Here is a 27,692-nt window from a genome sequence, read left to right as displayed (position 1 = left end):
AGTTTTAAAATTAATGAAACTAATGCGAAAATTGTCCTAAATGGGCATAAGAAAGGTTTCAAAATATTAATAGATGATGGAAAATAGGTTTTCACGCATCCATTCACGCACAATTCACAGTCTTGCATCAATTAGAAAAAAAAATTTTTTTTGCTTGTTGAAATTTTCTCTAAATGGGCATAAGAAAGGTTAAGAAATACTGATAGGTGATGGGAAATAGGTTTTCGCACATCTTTGAGTAACCGTCAACAGTCTTGCATCAATTAAAAAAAAATTTTTTTGCTCGTTGAAAATTGTCCTAAATGGGCATAAAAATGGTTTAAAAATACTGATAGGTGATGAGAAATAGGTTTTCACGCATCTTTGAGTAACCTGTGTAACAATTGAAAAATAAAATTTTTTTTTTGCTTCTGAAAATATTTCTAAATGGGCATAAGAAAGGTTTAAAAGTACTGATAGGTGATGGAAAATGGGTTTTCGCGCATATTTGAGTAAACATTAACATTCTTGCATAAATTCAAAAAAAAAATTTTTTTTGCTTCGATATAACGTAACTCGATATAACGTAACGAAAATAAAAATTAAGTTGCCCTATATCGAGGCACGACCGTACACACACACACACACACACACACACATATATATATATATATATATATATATATATATATATATATATATATATATATATATATATATATATATATATATATATATATATATATATATATATATATATATATATATATATATATATATATATATATATATATATATATATATATATATATATATATATATATATATATATATATATATTTGGCAGAGCTGTATGCCACCACGGGTCGGTATTTGGCGATTACCGTAGGCCACGGAAGTGCTAACTGCAAGAACGCAGTCCCGGACCATCAGCGAGAGCTAGCCTAGGTTGTGGTGAGACTCAGGCATTGGGCCGCCGAATTCTCACAAAAGCCACATTATCCGGAAGCAGCTCTGACGGAGCGAATAGTGCCGCTCCCACCACCCAAATGCACTAATCCGCCCATTGGGATTGATGCCAGTAAGTTCCCAATTACGGTAACTGGTCGCAACGCCATATGATAAGAGTCGGATTTCGTTTTCGTACCACGATTCTGGGCTGGCACCTGCGCCGAGCTCCCTTAGTAAGGTCGTGTGACAACGGCTTGAAACGGCGAGACAACAACCGGTGCAGGGGTCTCCGTCCCGTAAAACCTGGCAGGCCTTCCAGTACGTTCCAAATTCATTGCCCGGTGGGAACCGGGCAGGAGTGGGATCAGATGTCCTTTCCTGACTTGCGCCGGTCGGGGGTGTCATAGTTGCTCATAAGGCGCTATGGCAGCCGCCCCTAGCCATGGCCTCACTGCTTCGGCATAGACTACCATGGGACCAGATAGGCGACCACTCCAGTATGGATAAGGATAGCGGCTGGAAGGGGGACCTAATTAACAAGAATGAATATTGAAAAAAATGAAGATCAACAATTGGGCGCAGATGGGTTGAAAAACCCGTTTGCACGAGGAGGCATCCAGAGGTCTCCGCCGAGAAAGGCGGAGATGGATGCAGTAAAGGACGCCTGCGAAGACGGCAAAGGCAGTACGCCTACCGGATCGACGCAAGACATCGCAGTGGCTGGTCCACTGTTGATAAAGGCGGTCGGAAGACAGCGAGACACGCTACCGAAGGTAGTAGCGCTGTCGGAGCAGCTCGATGCCATAATCGAGTTTGCGAAAAGTCGCACCAACACGACGAAGTACCTGAAGCAGGCTCTCTACATGCTTCGGTCCTCCGTCGATGCTGCGAAGAAGGAGCACGCCGAGCTCAAGGCAAGAGCGGTGGCTGCAGAGAAGAATGCAACGGAGGTGACCGGAAGGGCGACGAAGTCGGTCCAAACGGACACCTGCACGTTTGCAGCGGTTTGCGCCTCCGGGTCAGCCGCAAAAAGAGCAAGGCAGTCTCCGGGGGAAGCCCCCGAGAACAGCAAGAAACGGTTGGTTGTGCTAAGCCCGCGAGATAGCACACCAACGGCCTCCAAGTCCGCCGAAAAGTCTGCCGAAGTGGCAGCTACGGGAAACCCTTGGGTTACCGTGGGAGGAAGGAAGCGCCAAAGAGACAGCAAGCGCAACGACGAGAAGGCGACAAATCGTCCAAAAATGGGAAAGAAGGCGCGAAGCAGGGGCGACGCCCTCATACTCAAGACGGAGGGGTCCAAGTACTCCGAAGTCTTGAAGAAAATGAAAGGCGAAACCCAGCTCAAGGATCTGGGAGCGGATGTGCGGACCATCCGTCGTTCTCGCACCGGCGAGATGATCCTTGAGCTCCGTAAGGATGCTAAAAACAAGGGCGCTGCCTACAAGACGGTAGCCGAGCAGGTCCTCGGGAAAGATGTGCAAATTCGGGCACTCACCTCAGAGGTGACTCTCCAGCTCAAAAACCTGGATGAAATCACCGAGAGGTGCGATATTGCACAGGCCCTCAAGGAGAAGTGCGGAGTGGAAGTAGCCACTGAGGTAATTCGCCTCCGAAAGGGTCCAGCGGGGACCCAGGTGGCCACTTTCTGGCTTGCATCGGCCGATGCAACTCTGGCCCTGAAGACAGCCAAACTTAAGGTTGGCTGGTCAGTATGTCCCCTGAGCATACTCCAGCAGCCGGACGTTTGCTTCAGGTGTTTCGAGGGAGGACACAAGTCCTGGACCTGCAAGGGGCCCGATAGGAGCCAGTTATGTAGGCGTTGTGGTGGTGCTGGCCATAAAGCTAAAGAATGCGGGGAGCCTCCCAAGTGCTTGGTATGTACTGGAAAACGGGACGCCAAGTACTTTATGGGAGGCCCACGGTGCCCAGCCGGTAAGGCGGCCACGAAACCACGGGCGTGAGGGTGACACAATTGAACCTGAACCATTGCTATGCGGCACAGCAGCTGCTATACCAAGCAGCGTCTGAGTCGCGGTCGGACATCGCAATCGTATCGGACCCCTACTGCATTCCTCCCGGAAACGGTAATTGGGTTGCAGATAAGTCCAGTACGGCGGCCATATGCACGACCAGCAAGTTCCCGGTTCAGGAGGTTGTGTCAACCTCAAATGAAGGATACGCGGTTGCCAAGGTGGACGGAGTGTTCTACTGCAGTTGTTATGCTCCGCCGCGTTGGTCTATCGAAAGGTTCACCCAGATGGTCGATTTGTTATCTATGGAGCTGACGGGACTAACACCCTTAGTAGTGGCGGGCGACTTCAACGCTTGGGCTGTTGAGTGGGGAAGCCGCCGCACGAACCGGAGGGGTCAGATCTTGTTGGAAGCTTTGGCAAAGCTCAACCTAGATCTGGCCAACGTTGGAACCAAGTGTACATTCAGCAGAAATGGTGCGGAGTCGATCATCGACGTGACGTTCTCCAGCCCAGGACTGATCGTGAACTGGAGGGTAGACGATGGCTACACCTATAGTGACCACCAGTCGGTCTGCTATAGCGTAGTCCAGAACGTGAGGCGGCAGGCGACGGGTAGAGCCAATACTCCGACCGTCCGCGGGTGGAAAACATCGCATTTCGATGCCGAGGTATTTGCAGAAGCAATGAGAAGAGAGCGCGAGGGGGGCAGTTGGCTCCGCCCGAGTGCTGACCAATTAGTTGCCACATTATCACGGGCGTGCGACGCCACCATGCCTAGGACCCGCCAACCTAGGAATGGTAAGTCACCGGTATACTGGTGGACCGACGCGATAGCGGACCTCCGTAGCGCGTGCCTCCGTGCAAGACGGATGTTGCAACGTGCACGTACCGATGCACAGAGGGTAGAGCGCCGTGTAGTATTCGGATCTGCAAGATCGGCGCTTAAAAGTGCGATAAAGGCGAGCAAAAGGGCCTGCTTCGATAGGCTATGCGCGAGTGCCAATACGAATCCGTGGGGCAACGCCTACAGAGTCGTAATGGCGAAGACCAAAGGCGTGTTGGCGCCTGCAGAGCGATCACCAGCGATGCTGGAGCGCATCATCGAGGGACTCTTTCCACGACACGAGCCAAATCCTTGGCCTCCGGTTGCTGAGTCTCACGTCCGACGTTCCAGTATCTCAGACACAGACCAGGGATGGTCGGCCAACCTGCCGGGCATCCAATCCGTGAGAGACGGCAGCCGTGCAGAGGTTGTGGAGGAGGTAAGGGTTACGAATGAGGAACTCATCGTGATCGCCAACTCCCTAAAGGTGAGCAAGGCACCGGGACCGGATGGAATCCCGAACTTGGCCATCAGGACGGCCATGAAAGTGGCCCCTGATCTATTTCGAGCAGTCATGCAGAAGTGCCTGGATGACTGCCTATTTCCGGACAGGTGGAAGCGACAGAGATTGGTGCTGTTGCCGAAGGCTGGGAAACCGCCAGGGGACCCATCGGCATACAGACCTATCTGTCTGCTGGACACTACGGGCAAGGTGCTTGAGAGGATTATCCTCAACAGACTGGTGAAGTACACAGAGGGTGTAAACGGTCTGGCAAGTAACCAGTTCGGCTTCCGGAAAGGTAGATCCACGCTGGATGCTATTCTCTCTGTCACCAAGACGGCAGAGGTAGCACTCCAGCGTAAGAGTTGGGGCATTCGCTATTGCGCAATCGTCACGCTTGACGTGAAGAATGCATTCAATAGCGCCAGTTGGGACTCCATAGCGCTCGCGCTTAGGAGCATCCACGTACCGGTGTCGTTGTACAAGATTTTGGAAAATTATTTCCAGAATCGGGTACTAGTTTACAACACGGAGGAGGGTCAGAAGTGCGTCCCAATCACCGCAGGGGTACCGCAAGGTTCCATCCTGGGCCCGGTGTTGTGGAATGTCATGTATGACGGGGTGTTGAAACTAAAGTTCCCTGTAGGGGTTGTGATCGTCGGTTTCGCAGACGACATCACGCTAGAGGTCTACGGCGAGTCGATCGAAGAGGTCGAGTTGACGGCCGCGCACTGCATACGCAAGGTCGAAGACTGGATGCACTCTAGGAAACTGGAGTTAGCGCACCATAAAACGGAGGTTACGGTTGTGAACAACCGCAAATTAGAGCAACAGGCGGTGGTCAGAGTCGGTGACTGCACCATTACCTCAAGGCGTTCCTTGAAGCTCTTGGGGGTTATGGTTGACGATAAGCTCACATTTAAGAGTCACGTCGACTATGCCTGTAAGAGGGCTTCAACGGCCGCTGCAGGACTATCTCGAATGATGTCCAATAGCTCAGCGGTATATGGCAGCAAGCGTAAACTTCTTGCCAGCGTGGTTTCGTCCATACTTAGGTATGGTGGGCCAGCGTGGTCCAAAGCGTTAGGTACCAACAGTCATCGTCGAAAACTGGAAAGTACCTACAGGCTCATGTGCCTGAAGGTTGTGAGCGCGTACCGTACAGTGTCATACGACGCAATCTGCGTCCTGTCCGGCATGATGCCTATCAGCATAGCCATTAAGGAGGACGTAGAATGCTTCGATCAACGTGACACAAGGGGTATACGAGGCACCAGAATGTCATTCTCGATGATCAGATGGCAGCAGGAATGGTCCAATTCCGCAAAGGGTAGATGGACGCATCGACTTATTCCGGACGTATCCGGATGGGTCGGGAGGCGCCATGGAGAAGTTAACTTCCACTTGACACAGATTCTGTCAGGTCATGGTTGCTTCAGGCAGTATCTACACAGATTCGGGCATGCGGGGTCCCCCATGTGTCCCGAGTGTGCGGATGCGGAAGAAACTGCTGAGCATGTCTTCTTCGTGTGCCCTCGTTTTGTGCATGCGCGGAGCGACATGATGGTAGTGAGCGGGCCAGACACCACTCCGGACAACCTAGTTCGGAGGATGTGTAAAGACCCAAACATTTGGAGGGCGGTTTGTACAGCCGCCTCTCAAATAGTTTTAGAATTGCAAAACAGGCGACAGGTTGACCACCGACACGCCAGTGTTAGCTAACGGCCAGTCTCCAGGTTAGTTAGCTAAGTTAGCAAAGAGATCTATAGAACCAAGAGGGTGCACAGAGCACAAAAGCCGCTCCCCGAAGCAAAACCTAGCGGTGGTCCCGGGGAGTATTATGGGCTGGAGACTGGAGGGGTTTTAGTGGGTCCGGTCACTGATTCAAACCAACCCCACACTCCCTGAGGTTGGTCACCTCAGGGGTTTGGATGCAAATTTCCCCTCCACCTGAAACAAAAAAAAAAAAAAATATATATATCTATATATATATATATATATATATATATATATATATATATATATATATATATATATATATATATATATATATATATATATATATATATATATATATATATATATATATATATATATATATATATATATATATATATATATATATATATATATATATATATATATATATATATATATATATATATATATATATATATATATATATATATATATATATATATATATATATGTATATATATATATATATATATATATATATATATATATATATATATATATATATATATATATATATATATATATATATATATATATATATATATATACAGTGGTGGGCACCGTTAACCGAAAATTTAGCGACGCTAATCGCTAAGTCGCTAACCGGAAATTTAGCTCGATAATCGCTAAACGCTAAACGCTAAACCCACATAAGCGGAACTTTCGCTAATCGCTAATCGCTAACTTTTTATATGTAAATAGTCATTTCGCTATATTTATTGCTCATGTTTTGTAAGATTTAGACCACTTTGATCTGTTTCGGTTAAATAAACGAAAACAATTACTTTTTAAAGCTATTTACAGTAAGAGGTTCACGAAACGGTATTCATATTTGATTTTGTAAAAACAAGAATAACAAGAGTTGTTTAGCTTGCATTGAAAATAGATACTCTTAGGAATGTTTTCATGAAAATTCAATTATTACCTGAATCGAAAAAATAGAACCAAAGTTGTCCTAATTTCAAGCGCATTGCAATTCATCAAAGTTCTTGGTGTGCCAAAAATTCAATCTAGACCTTGTGCTTGTTTTTCAAAATGCTCCTGTGGCTTGTACGATAACTGGAACTCCATTCTAGGGTAAAAAAACTGACAAGAGTAACTTTCGCAGTAAAGTATGTGCATCTTTCGAAGCAATTTACGTACGCCATCAGCAGTTCACAGTTTTTCTAAATATTTCTATTGTCGCTTCTGCACAAAATTTAGCGAATTAGCGATTAGCGTTTCGAAGGCCAAAATTTTAGCGACGCTAACAGTTTCGCTAACCAGCTCAAAAATTAGCGAAATCGCTAAATCGCTAACTGAATTTTAGCGTCGCTAATTAGCGAATTAGCGGAATGGTGCCCACTACTATATATATATATATATATATATATATATATATATATATATATATATATATATATATATATATATATATATATAAAAGTTCCAGTGCTACAATGATTTTATCCATTCCCCGCGAGAATTCAACTGAAATATAAACTTTGATTGCAGTTTAACAAATATTCTTATATATTATACTTTTCAAGGATGGAACGGTTGGAGAACAGATTGATTATATATATATATATATATATATATATATATATATATATATATATATATATATATATATATATATATATATATATATATATATATATATATATATATATATATATATATATATATATATATATATATATATATATATATATATATATATATATATATATATATATATATATATATATATATATATATATATATACAGTGATCACCCGATTATATCTCACCCTGATGATTTTTGGCGTGATAAAATAGGGAAAGTGATAAAATCGGGAAATTATTAAAATTTTATTTTTTTTTATTGAAGATGTTAAATCAATAACTAAATACGTAAAATCTGCGGTTTTATTTTTTTTGGAAAATTTATCTGTAAAAACATATGAAAAAAGCTGCAGTTTTTTTTTTATAAATCGATATATCTGAATAATGACAAAAGATAGAGAAAAGTTGTCAAGGGATGAATTTGAAAAAACTGTCTGAGCTTTTATAAAAAATATTTTAAAAATTAATCGTGATCCTGTACTGAACAAAAAAATTTCAAAAACAAAAAGTGACTATAAAAAATCGATCATCACTATTTTTTTAAAACATTTTTTTAGATAGATAATTCAGTTGCCTAAAACCTTCCTGAACAAACCTAGAAAAATAAAAAACCTAAAAAAATCGATGTAAAGTTGCAGATAAATTACAATAAAGTTTTTTATTCGTTCATGTTTTTGTTTGAATTGGTAAAATGAATTACTTGCTTTTTTGTAGCGCAGTACCATAAGCAAAATATTAGATGTTCTCACAACACTAAACTTTGCCGAAGACAGCATGCTGATATCCCTCACATATTGCAACCATAAAAATCTTAAAATGTAAATAACGATTTTTAATGCCTTCTCATAGAAAACTTTATGTTGCTTGCAATATGTAAGAGATAGAAACATGATGTCTTCTGTAAAGTTTCTTGTTTTGAGATCACCTAATACTTTACCTAAGACACCAAGTGTCTATCTTTATCTAATGAAAAAGTAAATATTCTATCTCACTCTTAGGAGGATTGATCACCCAGCTTTCTACATCAAAAGATGCGTTTTCAAATATTTTGAAACTCCTCCGAACATATTATACGGTTATAATAAACATTTGTATCACTATTCAATTATTCGCACGATAACAGCAAAATGTAACATTGTGCATCGCTTGAATTTTTAATGTAAACTGCATCCCAAATGATGCACAGAATTATGAAAAATATCTTAAATATTGAAGCGTAATAGAGAATCAGTTCACCCTGACATTTTTTTAATGAAATGTTTTATGATGATAAAATCGGGTGAAAAATGTGATAAAATCGGGGGCAGATAAAATCGGGTACAGATATAATCGGGTGATTACTGTATATATTTTTTTTTTAAATTTTATTTTTATTTTTTTATATTTTATTTATTCTACATGTGTTAAGACTACTCTTGGCTATCTCCTATGTGGGGAAGATTCTTCTTGGGGCATCCTAGGCGGTGAACTACCATTTGAGTTGTTGTCTATAGCGTGTTTGGCAGCAACCGGTGCGGCATGAAGTAATGATAGAGCGCTGCCGAGCGGGGTATGGGGGTGCGCCGTTGGGGATGCCCTTGGCCATATAGGCTAAAGACACCAGTTTTGAAGAATGTTCCTCACACGTGGACCAAACCACCGTTTTATTTATCTATTATGTTTTATTTCATTTATCTATTTATACTTTGTTATCTTCTAATAAAATATATACGTTCTTACCTTCGATTATCTATGTGAGTATGAGTGTAAAAAGTTAGTTATGATAGGAAATATTTGCATATCGTCACACAGTGTATGATTATAACATGTTGAAATATCTAAATATCTAATTAGTACGTGAGGGTACTGGGCATATAACACAATGGTGCTTGTTACGGGAGTCGCTTCACGGTGGGATGTGTTTCACTCTCATGCTCACTTCATTTTATTTTTTTTATTTTTATTTATATTTTTTTATTATTTATTTTATTTTTATTTTTTTTATTTATTTATTTATTTATTTATTTATTTATTTATTTATAATTTTTTTTTGACCTATTCCCGGTTCCACCTCAGGTGAGGTGACAGGGGTCACCTCCGTGGGGTGGGATTGACAGTGGAGTGAGGTTGAGAGTGGGACGGGTGGGATGGGATTGTTTCCCAGCTCAAGGATCTCTAAGTCGCAGAAAGTCGTAGCACCAGATCTTGACGTGTTCTGCATTTCTAAGACGTTCGGCAGAGAAAAAAATGAAAATTTTACCGCTTTGGGGCACGGGTCGGGTTCGGATTCGTTTCGTGACTGAAGAGTGAATCCAATGTTTGCCATTGAATCACAAATCAGTCAACTTTTGAGACTTGTGGCATCTTCGTAGAATCATCGTTCACTCATCGTGGCCCAGATTCCGCGGCAGATGTCACTTTGCGACGTTTGTCTCACTTCCGTGAGTCCCGTAATAGGATTTTGTTCACTTCACTCTGATTTCACCCTGAGGTGGCTCCCGTAATAAGCACCAATAACAAGGATACTCTAGCACAATTCACTGATGATCAAATATCTTGTTTTCTATCTTTGCATGGATATATACTTCTCACATCGATGCGCCCCAATGAGAATAATTACAAAAGCGACCTAGAAACAAGAAATTGAAGAGATATGACTCCGGCAGAAGAAAACATATGAAATAAAAACAGGAGGAAATAAAACAAATGCATGTGAAGGTAACATTCAATATCGAAGGGTAAGTGCAATGAAAAATGTCAGCTCCAGCAGGTAAGTACATTAACAAAAAGCTTAACATGTTTCAGATACTGCCTTTCACACTACATGCACATATATACATACATACATCACACTACCTAGCCAGTAACCCCACAAAAGAACATAAGAACAAAAGAATAAATTTTTTGTTTTGTCTATTATTATTATTATATTTTTTTTTATTAATTTATTTATGTATTTATCTATTTATTTATTTTTTTATATTTATTATTATTTTATTATTATTATTATTATTATTATTATTATTATTATTATTATTATTATTATTATCATTATTATTATTATATTATTATATTACTATATTATATTATTCTTATTATTATTATTATTATTATTATTATTATTATTATTATTATTATTATTATTATTATTATTATTATTATTATTATTATTATTTTTTTTTTTTATTTAGTCTTTTATTTATTTATTCATTTTTATTTTATTTTGTTTTATTTTTATTTATTTATTTATTTTTTTTTTCAAACGCTCAAACACCTTCCCATTCTTTCCCCAATCCCTTCCAATGGCATTCATACAGTCCCGCAAGTGGCAGTCAGCCATTATCCTTCCTTGAATATCGGGGTTGGACAGACTTGGCTCTAACTGCCCCACCATCTACCGCAAAATGAAAATGAAAAATGAAAAAGTATCCAACAATACTTACAAGTCATCAAGTAGTGCGCGCATTTTATGCTAATTACTAGGTTTTTTTTTTGTAAAAAAACAGTGGTTAAACGAGATTGCTTCTTCGGTTTCTTGCACTTTATCGTGATGATGATACAATTGCTCATTGATGATGATCACAATTGTTTTCGAACTATTGACGCACCTTCTAACATCGTCTGAGCAAGCTTCACTATCGCCATTGTCATATTCCAGTAATCAAAAATAGTGATTACTTTCTTGCAATCAATTAACTGAAGTCTCAAATACTTGCTCAGTAGTTTGAATGTGTTCATAACTCGAAATATAGTGAGTCTAATTAAAGACGAAGTCACACGTTAATGTTATCAAATTTCTACCCCGGAATTTTACCAGCAGAATTAATTGAAACTAACTTAAAAAATAAATCTGAAGTTTATTCAAGTGGAGCTGCTCTTCTTTACATAGAAAAAGCATTCGATAGTGTTTAGCATGAAGGTTTGAATGAGAAATTGTTAATTTCTTATTTTCTGGTTTTTAAAGTCAAGATTTTAAAACAATTATTCAACTGATTCAACCAGAATTCCAAATCTGACTGATTTTCTTGTCAAAACTAATAGTTAATTGATAACACTGTCCTGTGAACTTTGGTGCCTCTAGACGTTTCGGAAATTCCTCAAGAAGTCTTCAGAGACTTCAACAAAACTTTCCCGTGAGTAAACGGAAAAACGATGAACACGGCTAGCCATTACTCTTCTCTGCGGCCTTTTCTGCATTTTTTTTTGCATTCAGCAGGAGCACCAAATGAACAGGTTAAAAAGCTATAATATTTCTAGGGAACTTATTTGAGCTCTAGGACAACTTTTTTAACTTTTGTCGACCAGTGTAATTTTTATTTTCAATTTTATCAAACTGAACGTGTTTCTCAACAAAAAATGTTTTTGTTCAAAGTCAAGTTAGCAAAGGCGAAGCCAAACTGTTTTCATTACTGGTGAGAACTTTAGCAGGAAGTCTGATCCATTTTAGCTTTAAGATTTAGGTGATAAAACCTATGATAGTCGTAATTTAAATCAGTTAAAAATAAATTTAAATATTCAGGGAAAAAAATTTGGAACATCAGGGAACATCAGGGAAAATCAGGGAATATCAGGGAATTTATTTTTGAAAATTGAGTCGCCACCCTGATTCGAGTACTGTTCTACAGTCTGGGTATCTCAATATAACAATGCTATCTACCAAATCGAAAACATCCAGCGCCGGTTTGTACGTTATGCCCTTCGAATGCTTCCCTGGCAACAGCCCATGCGTAATACCAGGTATGAGGACCGATGTCAGCTGCTTCAAATCGATACTCTCCAACTACGTCGGGAAACAGCACGCGCTATGCTCGTCTCCGATATCCTGACGTCACGGGTCGACTGCCCTGCCATTTTGCGTCAAATCAACCTACATGCTCCAACTAGAACCCTGCGAAGGATGCCAGCTCTGCACTTGCCAACGTGCCAACGTTGGTATCCAACGTGCTTTCAACAGAGTGTCGCTTGTCTTCGACTTCCATTTATCATATAGAGTTATACGTTCTAAATTTTTGTCACTGTTCCGGAGATATTTGTATTAGTAGCCATTAGGACAATCTATTTTATGTCTGTTGGTAATAGTAAATAAATAAATAAATAAATAACTGGTCTCCGTGGCTCTGTGGTTAGCGATGTCGGTCGGCTAGCTCTCCCGCACGGTTGTGATGTCGGGGTCGATTTTCGATCAGGTCCAGGATCTTTTCGAGCTGGAAATTTTCTCGACTTAGCACTGGGGCACGGTGTATCGTTGTACCCCAAGTAACAATCTAAATGCTTCAAAGACTTAGGATTGTTTTGTTTTTGGTTTATGTCGACTTGAATTAAAGTCATTAATTATATGTTGGTTTTATTTGATAGCCATGAAATATGATCCGCAAGTATCATTTACAGCCATACTATGCCAACCGTTATATACATGAAGTTGTATGATAGTCCCTCTGATGACAAAATAAAACTAAAAACCTGCAGACTATAACTGTGGATAAAATATAACTTGATGATCGTAACTTAGGCAAATTAATACCATGATAGGCTTGCTTGGTTTTATATATGCTATATTTTGATCAAATTAAGAGAATGAGTTATGATCAAGAATTTAGAGTGCGTTCGAGGGTTTATTTGAAAACAATATGTCGCCTTGAATAATATAATGCAAAATTATGAAATTCAATCCTTTATCAGCATTTTATTTTACAATATCACCTATACCACAGAGCAGTTTTGAAATTCGCATGATATATAAAGTCATACATTTACCAAAATATGACAAATCATGGCATTCATTTACTTATCACCTTAGTTCACAGGAATTAAATTTTGATTAAATATTTATTTACTACAAAATTACGGCGGTGCGCAGTAATTTTGATAAAATTTGTGGCTGGTTTTACCATAAATATTTCACGGCATGTGTTTTTACATGCACGAAGACAATTTGAATGATTATAATGTTTAATCATTATAGAGAGAGAACTCACACATTTCTGTTCTCACGACACTGTCGGAAATTAAAGTTATCATCGAGAAATGAAAGCCAAGATAAGATTTATTGCTTGACACTAAATTTGGAGAATATATCTTAGTTAAAATTTCGAGGTCATTCTATGGCGAACAAGTTGGCCTGTTGAAAACATCTGGTCCTATGGTAGAGCGCATATGAAGTTTTGATGACTTCAATTAAGCTGGGCCAACTAGCCGTGACACATGTTTATAGCTGTTGTTAGTGGGTTGTTATAACTGCGTGGTCGGCATTGAAGGTTTTATGTTTTGGTTGTATCTAGCGCTAGAAAACTTAGATATAACCTATTTTGTTATTTGGGATGTGTTGTTTCAGCTCAGACAGCTAGACAATCAAAGTTTTCGTTTCCATCATTGAAATTGTCGATATTGATCAAAATGCAGGAGTTTGAGGCCTGTTTTCTTCGACTGATTAAAATAGGCGCTACTGCTCAAGCCGTTCCTTACCCCATCAATAATTATAACGTTTTAACGTCTCGGCAATCAGAAGTGCACTGTTTGATAAAATTTCAGCAAATACTAGAGTTGCAATTCCCTTTACTATTTGTTTTAATGGAATATAAGAATACCGTAGTCCAACATCATGCGGTCGTATCTTGAATACCACCCTTCTACTTTTTTTGTGTGAAATCAAGTGTATTAGGTGATCTAGTGCTAGTGTTTCGACGGCAAAATTGGATATCTCAACGGATAAGTAGAAGTGTCTTTGCATGCTTATACCAGCGCCGACCAACGCATCTATGTTATATAGACGCTACGGCTACTGATTGAAATTTCATTGTTGTGTTTTTTTATTGTTCATTTTCCTTCACCCTCCGTTGCTGCTGGATTAGTTCAGCGTATTTGTCTGTAGCAGCTTCGGCTTGTTTGCAGCGGGAAGATGGATTGTGGCATTCGCATCAGAGACGATCCGGTTATTTGCGTCGATAAATGCGAATCTCAGTTCCACAGAGTTTGCACGTCCCTTACAAAAATAGCAGCGAAAGTCGTTAATGATAAGGGACGATCCATTAATGATGTCACGCAAAATTTGGAAAAAATTAACTCCCCCCTTCCCTCTTGTCACAAGTTGTCACAACTTCCTTGAACCCCCCCTTAATTACGTCACGTTTTTATATCCCCCTTCCCCTTCTTTGGTGATAATTGATTGAAATCGAGAAATTTGTTAGGAATATATTTTTTCTTAATAAGAACGATTTTACTGAAAGAAAAACTGAAACTAAAAGGAAAAGAAGATTATAGAAGATAACTAGAAAAGGCGTTTAGCTCTTAGTTCAAGGATGCTGCTGATGGAGTCGCATATCGACGACATAGAAAGCCAAGACATTAACTGCAGCATCATTGCTGATTTTTGAAAAATCATCAATATTTAGTTCCTCTTCTTCAATCGATTCGCAATTCAAATATTCTCCACATGTCACAAAAGCCAAGCATTTTTATTTACGTTTTGTCACAGTTTTTGTATTGATTGGATTGAGAGACACTAAAAATTAATGAAATCGCGCTGTCATTCATAAATGAACATGCACGGTGAAACGGAATTAATGAACATTATGCTTTAGGGAGAAAAAAATTGTCGTTTATTTTATCTAAAGCAAATTTTAAGCAAAAAAGGGGATCGAAGAACTATAAATGAATGATGCAAATATTAGAAATAGTTCTGAGTTGATCTCTGTGGTTAGGTATGCGACTTTTTTATTTATTTTTTTTTTTTTTGGTTGAAATGTGATGTCACACTCAAGCTAACCCCCCCTTCCCCATATGTCACAAAATGTCACAATATTTGAAACCCTCTGACCCCCCCTCCCTAAACGCGTGACATCATTAATGAATGGTCCCTAATGAGAATATTGTGTTTAAATGTGTTTCGTGTTTATCAGCCTGTGATGACGGTGGGAAAGATGATGTTTTGAGTGAGTTGACAAAGATGAGAAATGCCTTATCATATGTCTCCCAGTCGCTCACGAATAGTTAATCAGACAAAATTGAAACCCAGATAAATGTTGCTGTTTCTAACGCGATTGAGACTATTTTAAAATCTGTCAGCGATTCTCTTCGTGAGAGTCTGGCGTACATTGAGACCAGTGTTGCTAGAAAGCTGGATGATTTCAAAAACCATATAGCATAGCATAGCATAAACAGCTGCACAACTTCGTAGGTGGTGTCAGCAACAATACTCTGTTTACGAGAACAAATTACCCTCGTTTGTGAGCAGCAACATGAAATTAGGGATCTAGTCAAATGTTGCTAAACAAAGGTCAGATGTCTTTAAAGAATTGTTACCGCCCTGGCCACGTCCTTACAACTGTTGGGGAACGGAAAAGGAATGCTAGTCCAACATTTACTTAAAAGAACCGCAGAGAACTCTACGTGCCCTCATAAATGTCAGCGAAATTTTAGTAGGAAAGGGAGACCCTGGGATACATCTGTTAGATGTTGCGGGTCGATAATAGGTATGAATTTCGAGAGCTACGAAGAGCTGAAGCTATTGTGATTAACCGACTTTTTAGTTTAATTTGTATTTTATCAGTTGAATTTTTAGAATTTATATAGCAATTTTACTGTTTTATGTGGTCCCCGTGGTTCTGTGGTTAGCTATGTCGGTCGGCTAGCTCTCCCACACGGTTGTGATATCGGGTTCGATTCCCGATCAGGTCGAGGAACTTTCCGAGCTGGAAATTTTCTCGACTCAGCTCTGGGGCACGGTGTATCGTTGTACTTATCCTACAACATGCAAAATGTGCCGAAAACAATATCGATAACGAATTCTCTCAACTAATCTAGTTGATCGAGACCGCATCAGCCCCCAGGCTAGCGTGCGTTATTGTTCTTTACGAACTAATTTCATTTTTTGTCATATTGACTCACATTTTTTTTTGCGTTATTGTTGTTGTTTACTGTTTTATGTTTTGTGGTTGTGGGTGAATGAATACTTTAAGTTTTGACTCCTAATAATTTAGTTATACGCTTATTTTAATTCACCGGTTTGACGTAACTTTCATTGGTAGCAAAGGAGTCGAAATGAGAGAACGGTTCATTCTGAATCGGACTCTAACCCCAGTAAGAAAATGTTAATAGTACGTGATGACGAGGTTTTTTCGGATAGTATACCAACATATGTGAATGTTTTAGCGGGTTCGACTGGGAGTAGGTCAAATAAATTACAGAAAAAGAAAAACCGTAAGGCTCGGCCGGTCATTGTGATCAAACCGGTCGAGACTTCTCAATCTAGTGAAAATTTAGTGAAAATACTAGATGTTATTTAAAAAAAAAAAACATGAGATCCAAAAATCCACAAAATTAGGAATTTTAGAAACGGTAAGAATGGCTCGACAATTGCACAGTGTGCAGTAGGGCATAATGTTGAGGTGGTTGAGAAAGACATTGAAAGCAACCTGGGTGAACGATGTAATGCTGTTATTTCCACAATCGCGAAACCTAAGTTGAAAATTGTGGGAATGAGTGATCGATATTCCTCCGATGAATTCATAGACTTGTTAAAAAGACAGAATGATAGCATCGGCTTTAAAGAAGTAAAGATTATGGCCTAGTATGAAAATTCACGCTTCAAATATGACAAGTTTAGAGTGATAATCGAAGTTGATCAAGACACTTATAACTGCCTAATGAATGCAGGAAAAGTAAGCATTGGGTGGGACGAGTGTTTTGTACGAGAGGCCATAAATGTGTTGCGTTGTTTTAAATGTGGCGAATTTGGTCATAAAAGCACAGAATGTGTTAATCCTGAGACATGCTCTAAGTGCAGTGGAAAGCACAAAACATCAGAATGAGCTTCTACTGATTATAATTGCGTAAATTGTTTAAAATACAATGATGAAGTAAAAATGAATTTGGACGCGAAACATCCAGCATCAAGTTCGCAGTGTCCAGTTTTTGGGAGACTGTTTAAAATAGAAAAAGCAACTTGTTGTCAAGTAAATAGCAGCTGAAGAAAATGCAATGTGAGAGAAAATTAGAGATTGTTTATCTTAATATTGCCGGTTTATTCACAAATTATGTCGCTTTGCGGCATCTTGTGGAAACGAAACGGCCAATGTTAGTACTGCTGGCTGAAACTCACATAGTGAAAGCTGATGCATTTGATCAATATAGCATTACGGGATATAAAGTTGCTTTTTGCCTTTCACATTCCAGACATACTGGTGGGGTTGCTATTTACGCCAAGGAATCGGTCAAGTTCAACATTCTATCAAACGAATCTGTTGAAAACAATTGGTTCCTGGGAATATCAGTTCAGAGAGGTATAACGATGGGAAATTTTGGAATAGTCTACCATTCCCCCAGTTCGAGTGAGCAGCGTTTTTTGGAAATTTTAGATAACTGGTGGGAAAATTTTGTTGATTTGAATAAATTTAACGTAATTGCTGGTGATTTTAATATTGATTGGCTTGGTGGATCGAATTCGAATCAATAAAAGCAATTTTTCGGTTTTTTCCATTTAAGACAAACAGTGTTTCAATTTGCAAGAATTTCCAGACACTCTTGTACCTTGATTGACTATGTGTTCTCAAATTTTGATAATGTCCATTCCTTTACAGAGGCCGATTATAAAATAACAGATCATGAGACAGTTTGTATTTCAATTGAAAACGATCAAAACCGAGAGGATAAAGTAGAAATAAAGTGCTGGAATAGTAATGTAGCAATGTCTCAGCTTGTTTCAAGAAGTTTGAATTTTCATCCAATAACTGGAAATTTGGACAATAAAGCAGCTGTTCTAGACAATACGCTGGTAGAGTGTACCAAGAATCTAATTTCTGAAAAATTTGTTGAGTTACAAAATTCGAACAGCTGGTACTCTTTAGGTCTTGTGCGTTTGAAATGTAAGAGATAAATGTTATAAAAATTTTTGTAGAAGTAATGATAACGATTATTGGAACAGGTACACCGCGACGCGAAACATAGATTCACGCTCCTTGAAAAAGGTTAGATGTGAGATCCTCAAAATTACTGGGACTGATAAAGCCGAGAAGTTGCGCCCCATTAATATACTGCACACATTAGAGTAAATTTTGGATCTAATTGTAAAGGGCCAGCTAGTGCATTATTTAAACAGTAATGATTTGATAATCCTAGAACAATCAGGTTATCGAGAGGGACACTTGTGAGTCTGAATTTGTTAGCAAAATGGAAAGAGAAAATCGAGGCTAAAAAAAACTATTTTTTCGGTGTTTCTGGATCTAAAACGCGCTTTTGAAACAATTTATAGGCCCTTAATATTGCAAAAATTGAAGCACTTTTGTATCGTAGGGACAGCATACAAATGGTTTGATAGCTATTTGTGTGCTAGAACTCAGAAGACTCGTTTTGATGATTCTGAATAAGTTTCCATTGCTAATACACTGGGTGTACCGCAAGGAAGTGTTTTAGGGCCCATTTTGTTTTTAATTTACATTATTGACATGAAGCGAGTTTTACGGTTTTGCGATGTAAATTTATTTGCTGACGACACTGTTCTGTTCATTGCGGCTAAAAATCCAAATGATGTTGAAACACTTTTGAACCAAGATTTACATTATCTGGCGAATTGGTTGAATTTAAAAAATTTCAAGCTAAACATTTGCAAAACAAAATATTTGATTATTTGTGCGGCCAACTCCAGACCAGACGTAAATATTCCAATCAATGGTGAGACGATTGATCGCGTGAATGAGTTAAAATATCTTGGAGTAATCATTGATAATAAGTTAACTTTCAAGTCTCACATTGACAACGTCATCAGAAAAATGGCTATAGAATACGATATTCTGTGCCGTGTTTAAAAAATGAATTGACTGTTAGTAGTGAATTTTGTTGTATAAGTCAATCATTTCACCACATATAGACTTTTGCTCATCCATCTAATTCCTTGCAAATGAGCCGTTGCAGAACAGAGTGGTCTATGTGCCATCGAGCAAATTTGTCAGGAGAAGCAATTTTCGAAAAATCTCTGAGTAAAATTCAGTTTAACGGATTCTTTTAAACAAAATCTTCTAACATAAAGGTTATGAAGTGGTTTAACATGTGAATACATGAAATTACCATTTTTTTGGCGAAATAAGTGATTTTACCATACCAATGTACATAGACCACTCTGACTTCATATATATTTCACTGAAATCCTCGTATCGTTCCGGAACAGAGTGGTCTATGTACATAAACATAAATAAAAATGACGTTAACTCGTATAAAATGGCTAGTGTCACATGTTATATAATGTACTTGGCATGTCACATGTAACATGTGACGTGTAACATTACATGTAACACAACATGTTACATATTACATGATGTTTGACATGTTACATTTTTCATGTTAAATTACGTGTAACATGTTAGAAATCACATGTAACATGTTACAGGGCAAGTGACAAGTTACATATCACATGTAATATGTTACATGTCACATGTTACATGATGGTATTACCTCGATTTATGTACATAGACCACTCTGTTCCGAAAAAGAATGGCCATTCTGTTTCGGATGAAATTTCAACGCTGGTAGAGTGTACCAAGAATCTAATTTCTGAAAAATTTGTTGAGTTACAGAATTCGAACAGCTGGTACTCTTTAGGTCTTGTGCGTTTGAAATTTAAAAGAGATAAATGTTATAAAAATTTTTGTAGCAGTAATGATAACGATTATTGGAACAGGTACACCGCGGCGCGAAACATATTTTCACGCTCCTTGAAAAAGGTTAGATGTGAGATCCTCAAAATTACTGGGACTGATAAAGCCGAAGAGTTGCTCCCCATTAATATACTGCACACATTAGAGTAAATTTTGGATCTAATTGTAAAGGGCCAGCTAGTGCATTATTAAAACAGTAATGATTTGCTAATCCTAGAACAATCAGGTTATCGAGAGGGACACTTGTGAGTCTGAATTTGTTAGCAAAATGGAAAGAGAAAATCGAGGCTAAAAAAAAAAAAACTATTTTTTCGGTGTTTCTGGATCTAAAACGCGCTTTTAAAACAATTTATAGGCCCTTAATATTGCAAAAATTGAAGCACTTTTGTATCGTAGGGACAGCATACAAATGGTTTGAAAGCTATTTGTGTGCTAGAACTCAGAAGACTCGTTTTGATGATTCTGAATAAGTTTCCATTGCTAATACACTGGGTGTACCGCAAGGAAGTGTTTTAGGGCCCATTTTGTTTTTAATTTACATTATTGACATGAAGCGAGTTTTACAGTTTTGCGATGTAAATTTATTTGCTGACGACACTGTTCTGTTCATTGCGGCTAAAAATCCAAATGATGTTGAAACACTTTTGAACCAAGATTCACATTATCTGGCGAATTGGTTGAATTTAAAAAAATTCAAGCTAAACATTAGCAAAACAAAATATTTGATTATTTCTGCGGCCAACTCCAGACCAGACGTAAATATTCCAATTAATGGTGAGACGATTGATCGCGTGAATGAGTTAAAATATCTTGGAGTAATCATTGATAATAAGTTAACTTTCAAGTCTCACATTGACAACGTCATCAGAAAAATGGCTATAGAATACGATATTCTGTGCCGTGTTTAAAAATTGAATTGACTGTTAGTAGTGAATTTTGTTGTATAAGTCAATCATTTCACCACATATAGACTTTTGCTCATCCATCTAATTCCTTGCAAATGAGCCGTTGCGGAACAGAGTGGTCTATGTGCCATCGAGCAAATTTGTCAGGAGAAGCAATTTTCGAAAAATCTCTGAATAAAATTCAGTTTAACGGATTCTTTTAAACAAAATCTTCTAACATAAAGGTTATGAAGTGGTTTAACATGTGAATACATGAAATTACCATTTTTTTGGCGAAATAAGTGATTTTACCATACCAATGTACATAGACCACTCTGACTTCATATATATTCCACTGAAATCCTCGTATCGTTTCGGAACAGAGTGGTCTATGTACATAAACATAAATAAAAATGACGTTAACTCGTATAAAATGGCTAGTGTCACATGTTATATAATGTACTTGGCATGTCACATGTAACATGTGACGTGTAACATTACATGTAACACAACATGTTACATATTACATGATGTTTGACATGTTACATTTTTCATGTTAAATTACGTGTAACATGTTAGAAATCACGTGTAACATGTTACAGGGCAAGTGACAAGTTACATATCACATGTAATATGTTACATGTTACATGATGGTATTACCTCGATTTATGTCCATAGACCACTCTGTTCCGAAAAAGAATGGCCATTCTGTTTCGGATGAAATTTCAACATGGTATAAATTCGATTTTTCGAAAATTTTTTAGTCTCCTAACTTAAGCTTCTTGAGTAGATGCGGTTTATGTAAAAAACTCATTTTTGAAAAAAAAATGGTCTTTAGACCACTCTGTTCCGCAATGGCTCAAATAATACACAAATATTGAGATTACAGCGGTTACAAAATAAAGTAATGCGATTAATGTTAAGATGTGATAGACAAGGTTGCTGATATTCATTCAATAACGCTCAGAAGCGCTCACCACCTGCGAACGTATTCGTATAGTGCCGAATATGCATTCCCGAACGAACCGAACGATACCACCGAGCGCACGAACCGAACGATGCAGGAAAAAGATATGTTCGGATGAGCGATCGTACTTTCTTCCATCCCGTATTGCTTTCTGTTCATCGCTCAGTATTGATCGGAGTGATTAGGCAGGAATGGAATAGTCGATGAACGTTCGCGGTGAGCAGTTTGTTGAACGTTCACCGTGAGCGGAACTGGTCATAATCGTGAAAAAAAAACAGAAAATAATGCGGTGGAAGAGAATTAGAGGTTAGAGTGGGACCAAGCAAAGATGCTGATTCTTGCAGCGACGAAAAGTTCACTGTGTATCGCACTCACCACTGCTGCAGCAACGTCGCATGACTGAGACAATCTATTCGTGTGCGAGAGTATACCATGCACGATGTATAGAGAACCTATTTTGTTTTTTTTTTTTCTTTCCTTTAGATTGTTTCGTTCTTCAATGAGTTGCTATTTCGTACAAGCCGAACAAACGTTGCTCACTGCATTTGTTCCTCACTACCCGAGCGCGTTCATTGCGATTATTGCGAGAGGCAAGTTTTCGATCGCCGTGAGCGTTCAGGGCGATTGTTACGTCCTGCCTGATGCTTAAACGAAATAGTTCTGTGCGCCGCCGCCAACATTGTTGCGCATAGTTCTCATGCCGAATTCGTTTTTGCGACGCAGTTCTGCAGTTGAAATTACACTCAGCTGGTATTATATACGACATTTGACAGCATTTGTATTTGTTGTTGTTTCAAGCTATAGTCTTAGCCATAAAAAACTTGAAACACAACAACAACAACAACAAACTATACTCTGTTTCACTCGCGTACAAAATAGCTCAGGAAATAACTAGTTCTAGTGTAGCTCGGATTGCAAACACGAACAGCTGCGAAGCACACGTATAGTTCCAGTGTAGTAACATTGCAAACAACGAATGCAACATTTTTATGTATAGTTGCCCGTGAATCATGTTTATTGTTATTAAAGTGTTATATTTAAAAAACAAACAAAAAGAAAATTTGAACATTCTTAGTACAATGACACTTTATTTACTTTACTTTATTTACTTTTATCTCTTAATGTTACTGTTTACGTTCTGTCACTGTGAACTTTTCAGAGTTTGTGTTGAATTGGACAAAAATTCATAGCCGTGAGAACAAAGAACAAACTAAGGTCGCTTTTTACGCGGTTTTTTTACGCGAATTCCGGAATTTACGCGTTTATGTTTACGCGGATTCCGAATTTTACGCTGTGTTTTTACGCGGATTCCGGAATACACGCGGTATTTTTTTTTTGCGCGGATTTCGGTTTCTCTTCACTCGTATTGCATAATTTAAATATCATTGTCCACATTGTTTTTGCCTTTTTTACCATGAAAAAGGGGGGTTGTTATGTATCTTAACAGCATTTTTCCAGGCACTTTTCCCATACATTTAGAAGTCACTGACAATGTTTTTCGTGGTAAAATTATTGTCGGTGGTAGATTCAATAACAAAAAACACCGTTAAAATATTGTAATAACAAAAAACGTTCGCAAGCTTACAGTAAAAATACATTGTTTTTTAGGGTTACAACAAAAAATATTGGCCATTTACTGTTTTCCCCACAAAATACATCGTAAATTTTTTTTCGGGACATTAAGAAGAGAAAACCTCAGAACTATTTTTTACGCGGATTTTCTAGTCATTTTTTATGAGGTATGATTTAAATGTTTTTTATTCATTTTAGAATCATTTATTCAGAGTGTCAGTTGTGTCTCCCAAATTCATCTACCAAATGTTTACCGATTTGACCTTCCGTTTTTTTTTATTCATTGAATTTTATTTTGGTCTGCAGTTAAAAACAATACTGCTTTTTGAGTATTTACTGATTCCAAATGTAAAAACGAATTAAGTTTAAATTCAGAGAGTATAAACGTTAAAATCTTACCTCCTACCAATCATAAATTCATGACGGCGTTCGAAAATGTTTTATTCATTGAAATAGCACATTGTACTGGAAACAAACGTTGTGTTTTTGTTTTGCATCTAAAAAATATGTATTGGAAACTAAGTCAAGTTATAATTGTGGTAGGAGAACACCCTACAGGACGTTTACTCTATTTAGCTGTTTTAGACCAATTCAACCAAAAAGTGGATCCCAGAGTCAGAATCAATCACTGAAAGATGAAAAAGTTATGAAGTTCGACAGCCACACAAGCCCCTTGGTTTAAATCATACACGTACTATTTTCGAACGCCGTCATGAATTTATGATTGGTAGGAGGTAAGATTTTAACGTTTATACTCTCTGAATTTAAACTTAATTCGTTTTTACGTTTGGAATCAGTAAATACTCAAAAAGCAGTATTGTTTTTAACTGCAGACCAAAATAAAATTCAATGAATAAAAAAAACGGAAGGTCAAATCGGTAAACATTTGGTAGATGAATTTGGGAGACACAACTGACACTCTGAATAGATGATTCTAAAATGAATAAAAAACATTTAAATCATACCTCATAAAAAATGACTAGAAAATCCGCGTGAAAAAATAGTTCTGAGGTTTTCTCTTCTTAATGTCGCGAAAAAAAATTTACGATGTATTTTGTGGGGAAAACAGTAAATGGCCAATATTTTTTGTTGTAACCCTAAAAAACAATGTATTTTTACTGTAAGCTTGCGAACGTTTTTTGTTATAACAATATTTTAACGATGTTTTTTGTTATTGAATCTACCACCGACAATAATTTTACCACGAAAAACATTGTCAGTGACTTCTAAATGTATGGGAAAAGTGCCTGGAAAAATGCTGTTAAGATACATAACAACCCCCCCTTTCTCATGGTAAAAAAGGCAAAAACAATGTGGACAATGATATTTAATGTGAAAATGATGTATTTGCTATGAAAAACATAGTTAAATTATGATAAAACTATGTACAATTCCAGTAACTTTTAAGGTTTTTTTGATGTTATTTTTTTTCGAGGTACTTATTCACTTAACCCGAGTTCAAAAATTATATCGGTCTTGCCGACATTTTAATAGAAACAAGCCAGCAATTCAATTTCCGCCTGAGTTGCAAAAATATTCGGCAGCGGCGGTATAAAAAGCAATTTTGCTTTGATAGAGATAGCGCATCGGCGTGGTCGTAGGTTTCTGACGGCGGTGGTGTGCATTGGCGTGCTATTAAGCTGCACTCTAGAATATCGCAATCCAGGTATGTTATTGTAATACACTAAAGTCGCTTTTTACGCGGGGGATATGTACCGCGTAAATTCCGGAATCCGCGTAAAAAAACCGCGTGAATTCCGGAATCCGTGTGAAAAGAACGCGTAAATTCCGGAGTGCGCGTAAAAAAACCCGCGTAAATTATGCAATCCGAGTGAAGAAAACCCGAAATCCGCGCAAAAAAAAATACCGCGTGTATTCCGGAATCCGCGTAAAAAAAACGGCTTAAATTCCGGAATCCGCGTAAACATAAACGCGTAAATTCCGGAATTCGCGTAAAAAACCGCGTAAAAAGCGACCTTAGTTTGTTCTTTGTTCTCACGGCTATTAATTTTTGTCCAATTCAACAAACAAACTCTGAAAAGTTCACAGTGACAGAACGTAACCAGTAACATTAAGAGATAAAAGTAAATAACCAATAAAAGTATATTTTCGAGAAAATCAAAGAAGAAAACATGAAAAAGTGTCATTGTACTAAGAATGTTCAAATTTTCTTCTTGTTTTTTTTTTTAAATATAACACTTTAATAACAATAAACATGATTCACGGGCGTAAACAGTACATAAAAATGTTGCATTATTGTTTGCAATGTTACTACACTGGAACTATACGTGTGCTTCGCAGCTGTTCGTGTTTGCAATCCGAGCTACACTAGAACTAGTTATTTCCTGAGCTATTTTGTACGCGAGTGAAACAGAGTATAGTTTGTTGTTGTTGTTGTTGTTGTGTTTTAAGTTTTTTATGGCTAAGACTATAGTTTGAAACAGCAACAAATACAAATGCTGTCAAATGTCGTATATAATATCAGCTGAGTGTAATTTCAACTGCAGAACTGCGTCGCAAAAACAAATTCGGCATGAGAACTATGCGCAACAATGTTGGCGGCGGCGCACAGAACTATTTCGTTTAAGCATCAGGCAGGACGTAACAATCGCCCTGAACGCTCACGGCGATCGAAAACTTGCCTCTCGCAATAATCGCAATGAAAGCGCTCGGGTAGTGAGGAACAAATGCAGTGAGCAACGTTTGTTCGGCTTGTACGAAATAGCAACTCATTGAAGAACGAAACAATCTAAAGGAAAGAAAAAAAAAAACAAAATAGGTTCTCTATACATCGTGCATGGTATACTCTCGCACACGAATAGATTGTTTCAGTCATGCGACGTTGCTGCAGCAGTGGTGAGTGCGATACGCAGTGAACTTTTCGTCGCTGCAAGAATCAGCATCCTTGGTGATCAGCGTTGCCAGGTATCCAGATTTAGCTGGATTATCCAGATTTTTGAACATGTATCCAGGTAGACAGCTTTGATGTCCAATTATCCAGATTTTTCATGGATGATCCAGATTTTATTTTCTCTGTTCCGCAAAAAGGTCATCACTTCAATTTTGGCGCGAAATTTTGCAATTTTGTCACCTCAAATTTTGCGTACCCCAAGCCTTTTATTCGAAAAATTAACCTTTCACCCCACGAAATGACTGCCAGATTTTTTCTAGATTTTTATTTTGCCTTTTCCAGATTTTTGAAAAAATTACCTGGCAACGCTGTTGGTGATAGATAAATTTCCTCAAGTTTCATGCTGCACGCGTTGCAATGGCTTTCTGTGAAGCAACGAGTATATTTTTTGGCAATGGTGTTCCTTTATAGAATTACTAATAATGTGCTGTGTCGATATTTGTGTGATCGAATCGATAGGAGAAGTGATTTTCATAGGTACAACACTAGAAACGCGGAAGACACTAGAACACCACACTTTTTATTTAGTAGATCACAGAACTCTCTGTTGCACAAAGAAATTGACTTTTTCAATTCGATGCCCAGACAAGTGAAACGTGCAGCGACAACGGCGGAGTTTAAGAGGCTTTGTAGTTCACACATAAAATCTGTTTTGTAGACAGATTTCAACGATTTTTTGTGAATGAAGAAGGTTGAGCCACGCGCGCGTAGACTGACATAGACAATCTGGATACTGAGGACATCAGGGTTTAACCCCTGAAATCGAAACAAAAGGCATATCGGGTTGATAAGTTGCTTTTTGGTTTGTAATAGTATATATATATATATATATATATATATATATATATATATATATATATATATATATATATATATATATATATATATATATATATAGATATATATATATATATATATATATATATATATATATATATATATATATATATATATATATATATATATATATATATATATATATATAAGTTAATTTCTTGGAACTCTTCGGGGGATTTTTAAAAAAACTAAAACTGAACTTCACTTCAACACGGTTCACACTGGAATGATTTTATTGTCGTTAAATTAATTACAGAGAGCTAACGAATAAACTAAATCCCTGACTTAGCACATAACGTGCACCTAGCGTTTGGACACCTGC

The 27,692-nt window shown here is 37.9% G+C and overlaps 1 protein-coding gene across 4 annotated transcripts in view; it reads left to right on the top strand.

Moving 5' to 3' along the window:
* LOC129717613 (ubiquitin-conjugating enzyme E2 G2) overlaps nucleotides 1–27,692 on the top strand; it is a 97,588-nt gene that overhangs the window by 17,645 nt on the left and 52,251 nt on the right. The window lies entirely within an intron of this gene.

Source organism: Wyeomyia smithii, chromosome 1 (assembly GCF_029784165.1).
Source record: "Wyeomyia smithii strain HCP4-BCI-WySm-NY-G18 chromosome 1, ASM2978416v1, whole genome shotgun sequence".
Taxonomy (NCBI): domain Eukaryota; kingdom Metazoa; phylum Arthropoda; class Insecta; order Diptera; family Culicidae; genus Wyeomyia; species Wyeomyia smithii.
The sequence above is the reverse complement of the archived record's forward strand: the minus strand, read 5'-3'. Positions and strand labels throughout refer to the sequence as shown.